Below are 7,578 nucleotides of genomic sequence, written 5' to 3'. Positions count from 1 at the left end.
ACGTTCTGGCTCCAGCAAATTAGGCAGCATCAAGTCATCATCTCCATGCTCATAGCCTGAGTCTTCGCCGTCCCGAGCCATCAATCCTCCATCATCATAGGCGGTATTGAAATACTTGTCGGGGTCATCATCCTCCATGCCATCATCAACATTTGCTTCTTTAATAATGGGGGCTACATCATCTATCACTAATGGAGGCTCTCCCTCGCGTCGTCCGCTATCACTCACCATGACAGGTGCAGGTAATGTGGTAGGTGGGGTGGTGTTCATACCTTCTTCAAAGGTGGCGTTGGCGTGATACTGGGCGCCTCAAGACGAAGAAGAGACTTCGTCCAAGGCAAGAACCAGCTCTTGCATGCGCCAATCATCTTAGGGGTCTCATCATCATCTATTGGTACCAGAGGAGGCAATTCCTCGAAGCCCGTAAAGACATCGCTCATGTTAACCTTGAAGATGCCATCGGGCATCTCTCGGTTGTGGAACATGCGGTCCTTTGGCTTCATGATCATTGCCTTTCCCACGGCCACCTTCTGGGCCTTGATGTCGTAGAGTAGGGTGCACGGGGTGTTGTCGGCCTACGAAGGAGACATGTCTGCAACGTCAAACATTCGAAAGGCAACTAAAATGGAAGACTATAGACATGCTGGTGAAAAGGGTATGACATGCAATTACCATGAGGGTGTCAAGCTCAACCAACAATGAAGGCCCACCGAGCATGCAAGAGACGGAGGTCGGGCTGCTATGAACAGGAGCGGGACCTATTGTGATTGCTTGAGCAGGTGCTGGTGCTCTGGTGTTCACCGAATTGCTCCTGACAAAGCTGGGAATGGGAAAGTCCTCTGGCCGTGCATTTGGATTGTTCTTCGTGAAATCCCATAGTGCCGGAATCAAGCTAACCACCGCGTCAGTGACCGCTGTACAGACGGCCCCAAGCAACTCTTCTTTGGTCTCAGCTTTGGTCTTATCAACCGCAATCTTGATCTTCTTGTTGATACTTTGCTGAGTGATGACTGAGCATCTCTTCCTTCTTTCCTCTAGCTCCTCGGGGTAGCACGTCATCCACGAGGCACCATCTCCGACGCTGTGTACACGTCCATAGGACGGCGACTTGTCCACCGGGACCTTCTTTAGTATGTTATGGGCCCGGTTGAATGGGGTGTCCCACTTGGGCCTAACCGACGACTGTGATGACTCATCGCTTTCAGCTGCCTTTTGGTGCCGCTCTTCTGCAAAAGGAACATGGTTGGTTTACTAATGTGACAAAAATTGCAGTCGAATTGATTGGAAGCTATAATACGATAATGTCGTAATATAATAATTACCAGAAGTCCCACGAACTCCCTTGTGTTCGGGTCCGTGTAAAAGAGCTTTTTTTTCTTTGTCCCACTTGTACCGACCCCTGATCTAGTCATGCTCCAGCGGTCGGTGAACTCCGTCAAGGGGTCTAGGATTTTGTGACTTTCACGTTCAGCGTCCTCCTTGGCCCATACAACCCTCTTCCCCTCGTAATGACGGCTTCCGAGGTGGTGGGGAGGCGTGTTCCTGGCCTGAAGCGCCTTCATTTTCTTCGACTTTGCCTTGACACTTTCTTTAGCGCAATTCTCCTTGAATTTTGCAAAGTCCTCTTCCCTTATTGACAGATTGTCAGCATGAATCTTGGACCACGGTTCATTCTTCGCAATCGCTTTTTTCACCCAAACTCTCCAGGCGGACAAGTCATTGGTGAACGTCACCATCGCCTTGTCGTTTATGTTTGTCATGGCGATGTCTTCCCATGGATCTTCATATTCTTTTTCATTGCGGCCGGGGAACAAGAACCTATTGTGCAACTTCTTTAGGAGGATGTTCTCCATATGTGGTATGAGGCTCAACCTCTCGTCGTTGATGTTTGCGGTTTCCCTGAGGATGCATCCAAGTTAATTGCCCCAGCACTTACGCGCTTCCTCCGGCGCCATTGGCTCTAACTTCTTAGGGTGCATCTCCGTGACCACAATTTGTCCGATGCCAAGCTTGTTTCGTCTTTGTGTCCTCTTCTTCTTTGGTGCTTTACCGGCTACGATGGCATCGTTGCCGGTCTTGGGGGTGGTGTCGGTGTCGGTGTGGGGGGTGGCATCGGTGCCACTGCCGCCACCATGCAATCCCATCTGGTGCATCCAGGTAATCGAAATAGTGATTTTCTGCCTCGATGGGGTCTTCGAGGCAAGTAGAACCACCCGCGACTTCGACGTCGGTAGACATGTTTCCTATTCAACAATTGTAAATAAAAGATATAACGAAGAGAAAAAAGGGCCTATATTTGGTCAGAATGTTGATTCATTCCCCTTCTAGCAAATCCCAGGTACTCCATATGTCCTAGTTTCTAGCACAAGTCATGCCGAAAATCACGGAAATTTTCGGCATGAACTTTACTAAAAAGTGGACATATGGAGTGCCTGAAATTTACCGGAATGGAAATGAATCAACATTCTGGCAAAACATAGGCCACTCAGATAATTTTTGACAATTGGCACAAGTTCATGTAACAGATTTGATGCTATCTCAAGAGAACATGGCAACATTATATGACAGATTTCCAGGACTTAGCAAATTAACCAAGTGTTAAAAACAGCAACATTGTATAGGCTATTGCATTAGTTTTTATTTGCTACTGTTTTTTCCTAAATGATCTCTCTCTCTCTCTCTCTCTCTCTCTCTGCTACTGACCCTAATTAATTAGCTATTGCATTAGCTACTGCCCTAAACAAATTTTCCCTAGCTAAATTTGCTCATTCACTAAAAAAGTTGTCCCTAGCTATATTTTCCACTGCCTTAAATAGCTATAGTTTTTATAAATTTTAGCTACTGTTTTTATACCTACAAAAACCAATTTGCTACTATTTTTTATTTATAGGTATTTTATATACACTAAACTAAATTGCACTAAACTAAATTTGCTAAATTTCCCTAAACTAAATTTGCTAAATTGCCCAAAACTAAATTGCTCTCTCTGCTACATATCGTAGCTAGGGTTCATACATCCAACACTTAGAGAGGGAGAGAGAGGAGAGAGAGAGAGGAGGGCAGGGGAGAGGAGAGGGAGAGGCTTATGACACAGTGGAGAGTGCGGCAACGTCGAGGTCGAGAGCGGCGGCGGCTAGGTCGAGGGCGGGCGCAGGGGCACGGGCCGGCGAGGTCGAGGGCGAGCGCAGGGGCGCGGGCCGGCGAGGTCAAGGGTGGGTGCAGTGGTGCGGGCCGGCAAGGTCGAGGGTGGTCCCAGGGGCACATGCCGGCGAGGACGAGGGCGGGTGCAGGGCGACGGCTAGCGGCGGCGAGGTCGCGAGGGCATCAACGACGGGTGCAGGGGCGAGGTGGAGATAGGGGGAATAGGACTTGGTGAAATTTTGAGCCCGCATGGCAGGGGTTAACTCACAGTAGCGGTAGCGCTCATTTGGAAACAAGCGCTATAGCGCTTGTTTCCAAACCAGCGCTACTACTAACTATTCCAATTTTTATTTTTTAATTCTAAAATACTTAGCTATAGAGCTGGTCCACAAACAAGCGCTACTGCTATTTTTATTTTCTTTTTCATTTTTTTATTTTCCTTTTCTAGTTTTAGTTTCCTTTTCTTTTATTATTTTCCTTTTCTTTTTAATTTATTATTTTCCTTTCCTTTTCTGTTTACTTTTCTTTTTCTTTTGTACTGCTTTCTCCCTTCAGTTTTTCTTTTTTTGTTTTTCTCCCGACGACGGTGTCTCCCTCTCCCCCACTGCGTGAATATCACCGGAACCATGCATGTGGTGGTAACATATCAGTTGACCGATAACGGCTACTTAAGTGCGTACACAAAATAGATACGTACACAAAATAAATGTAGGTTTCTGATCAGCTGCGTCGACAATGTTTCACATTGAGCTTCTTCCCTTTCTTGTTCGTTGCCGAGTAATTGAGCCCCTCCTTGTGACTTTTCCGGAGCCATGGATTACAATCTTTCTTAGGTAATGTAGTATTGATTCTTCTTTTCATGTATGCTTCATCGTCATCTTCCCTCATCGGGTTGTCGTATTGTTCGTAGTCTTCCTCGTTGGCTACTCTATCCATTCCGGCGATGCTCCTTTTGGATCTCCTCATGACAACACGGCTGGGATTGGCCGGGTCGGTTATGAAGATGCATTGTGTCACGTGCTTAGAGTGTACCCATAGCTCATTTCTGGCGACGACGTTAACGTTCACGGCAGTGCTCTTCGCGTCGGGTATAGACATGGTGGTGAAATACATGTTTTCTCTCACGATGTCCTTGGCCCATCTGACACGGAACATCGTCGCATCATGCATTCCAGCATAGTCAAGCTCCCAGATCTCTTTGACCCTTCCGTAGAATCTCTCAGTTGTGTCGTTGGCGTCAATCATGCATTGAATTGTCACCCCAGAGTTCTGGTAATCACTGTCCATGTCTTTGGTCTCCGTGTAGAACATCTACCCATTGATATCATAGGACTAATAGGTCGAGAGCTTGGGTGCGGGGCCGTGTGCTAAGGTGTGTACGAGCAATCCTTCCGAACTTCCCTCTTCCGGGGCATTTTCAAGAACTTGTTGTTTAAACCAGCGCAAGAAAGTGGCGTTGTGCTCTACAGTAACTTCGTCATCCATATTGAGCATCCCCTTATCACGGTACTTCTTTGCGATGGTTTCTTTGTGCTGTGCCACATAATCATCTACCACATCTAGGTGTTGTAGCACTACTAAGTTAGCCCTGTCAACGTCGTTCCATCTATCTGAGTAGTCCATGTGCAATTCCCTCCGGCCGTTGTTGTGACCATCTCCTTCGAGCTTCCCATCGTGCTTCTTGACGGGCAAACCAACAATAGGGTCTCCGACGGTTATATAATTCTCGCAAAAGGAGACGCACTCATGCATTAGATACCCCTAGACGATGCTCCCTTTCGTATGGGACATGTTACGAACAAATCCTTTGATGACCCCATTCATCCTTTGTAACGGCATCATGCTGTGAAGGAATGTCGGCCCAAGGTCGATGATGTCGTCCATGATGTGGACACACAGATGCACCCTGACATCAAAGAATGCGGGCGAGAAGTACATCTCAAGCTCACATAGTATGACAATGATCTCTTCCTGTAGCCTTCGGAGCTGCTTCACACTTATGGACTTTCGAGATATAACGTCGAAGAATTTGCAGAGACCATTAAGCGTGTCATGGACGTGCTCCTCCATCATCCCTCTAATGGCAACCGGGAGTATCTGCGTCATCATCACATGACAGTCATGAGACTTCATCCCGCCGAACCTTTTGTTCTTGGGGTCTAGAAATCTGCTTATCTTCCCACAGTAACCGGAACTGACTTTGATTCCCATAAGGCACTTGATGAATTGATCGATCTCCTTCGCACTTAAGGTGAAGCAAGAAGGGGGCAATAATTATCCTCCTTCTTGTTGACTTTTCTGCCCCTTTCCCCCTACTCTGTCTCCGTCTCCGTCTCCTCCATCAACGTTTTATGGTGGAGATCTTTCTTGATCTTCAAATCTTCCAAGTCTTTCCTTACCTTCGGCCCATCCTTGGTCTTCTCCAGCATGTTCATCAGAGTGGCAAGCAATCTCTTGAGGAAATACTTCGTGATATGCATTGGATCAAGGCAATGAGGTGTGTCATGATTGGGCCAGTACTCCAAGGCCCAGAAAATAGACCTCATTTTCCATACCTTCAGCAGCGGCTCCGGCACCTTTTTGATCTTTCCCGGCGCGGGGCATTGTTCCCAGTTTCTCAATAGCTCATCGATTTCAGCGCCGTTCCTCTTACGTGGAGGTCCTCGAAGCTCAGATAACCCATTGAATAGATCTCCACGCTTTCTCCATGGGTTATCCTTCTCGAGCCATCTACGATGCCCCATGTACACGATTTTCCTGGACCGACAATCTTTCGTTGACGTAAGCTGCTGAGATGTTGTATCATGCATGCACCTCGTGCATCCATAGTATCCGTGGCACACCTGGCCTGAGGTGTACCCATAACCGAGATAGTCGTGCACCATCATCATCAGCGCGGCTCTCATATGGAAATATTCTCCTTTGCTGGCGTCCCATGTCCATGCCGGTGTATTCCATAACGTGTCTAGCTCCTCTTGCAGAAGCCCCATATACAGGTTAATACTATTTCCCGGTTGGTTCGGCCCTTGAATCAACATGCTCATGTGTATGTACTTTCTCTTCATGCACTTCCATGGGGGGAGGTTGTACATCCATACAAACACGAGCCATGTGTTGTGGTTGGTGTTCTGGTTTCCAAATAGATTCATGCCATTGGTACTCGCACCAAGCACGATGTTCCTTGGATCTTCTGCAGCAAATCCATAAACGGCGTTGAATTCTCTCCACTGGCTACCATCTACGAGGTGTCTCAACCTCGGATCATCTCCATCGTCGGGCTTCTTCCTCTCCATGTGCCAGCGCATGAGCTTTGCTTCCTTAGGATCTACGAAATACCGCTGCAGACGGGGAGTGATCGGAATGTACCATACAACTTTCTGAGGAGCTTTCTCTCCTGCCTTCTTGTATCGAGAAGCATTGCACACTGGACAACTGGTTTTTCTCGCGTGCTCCCCCCGATACATGATGCAGTCGTTGATGCATGCGTGGTACCTAATGTGCGGCAAATCAAAAGGGAAAACGATTTTCTTGGACTCCTTGACACTAGTAGGACACACGTTCCCCACAGGAAGAACTTTATTACGTAGAAACTCCAAATGCTATTCAAGGCTTTTGTCTGTCCATTTGTTTTTGGCCTTCGTCTTTAGAAGATCGAGCGTGAAACTCAAGCGGGTCACCTCGGGATCACAATCGTCATACAATGGAGTCCTCGAGTATACTTGAAGTTGTGCCAGCTTGGCCTCCTCTCTAGAAGCAGCTCCCTCGCTAGTCGTACTCTTGCAAAGGAGGTCTCGAACATGAGGGTCCTGGACAACTGCACTTAGTAGCGTCGAAGACTGCGGCATGACCGCCGCCTCTTCTCCGCCATGTCCGGACTCTTCTTCGCCGTGTCCGAAATCTTCTCCGCCGCCGTCGTGATTTCCGGACTCTTCCCCGCCGACATGTCCGGCACCATCGTCTTCTTGTCGATCAGTCATCTCTTTGTCTAGCCCCATGTCGTTATTCCCTGCCATGTGGACGTCCTCATCATCATCTTCTTCACTTATCCACTGAGTATAGCCATCCACGAAACCATTCATCAGCAGGTGCGCCTTCAAAGTGCCATGATAAAAAGGGTCCAAAAGGACTCCTTCCTTGCCTCTTGCACACAGACATCTAATCCTAGTCCGATTATTTGCATACATGTCCATCATCGCGGATTGCATGTACCGCTCCACCTTCCATCCACTCACCTTCATGACCGACTGCACGGTATAACAAGCAAAAGCGTTATGAAATAAATAATTAATGCTTCAAAGTCATATATATATATATAAAATTTTGGCATGACCTTGCCTAAAAATAGGACATATGAGTTTGCTCGAAATTCACCAAAATGGAAATAAATCTACATTTCGGAAAAACATAAGCAACTCGAGGGCATGTCACTAGCACAAA

The sequence above is a fragment of the Triticum dicoccoides genome, chromosome 7A (assembly GCF_002162155.2).
Source record: "Triticum dicoccoides isolate Atlit2015 ecotype Zavitan chromosome 7A, WEW_v2.0, whole genome shotgun sequence".
In the NCBI taxonomy this organism is placed as follows: domain Eukaryota; kingdom Viridiplantae; phylum Streptophyta; class Magnoliopsida; order Poales; family Poaceae; genus Triticum; species Triticum dicoccoides.
Note: the sequence above shows the minus strand (reverse complement) of the source record.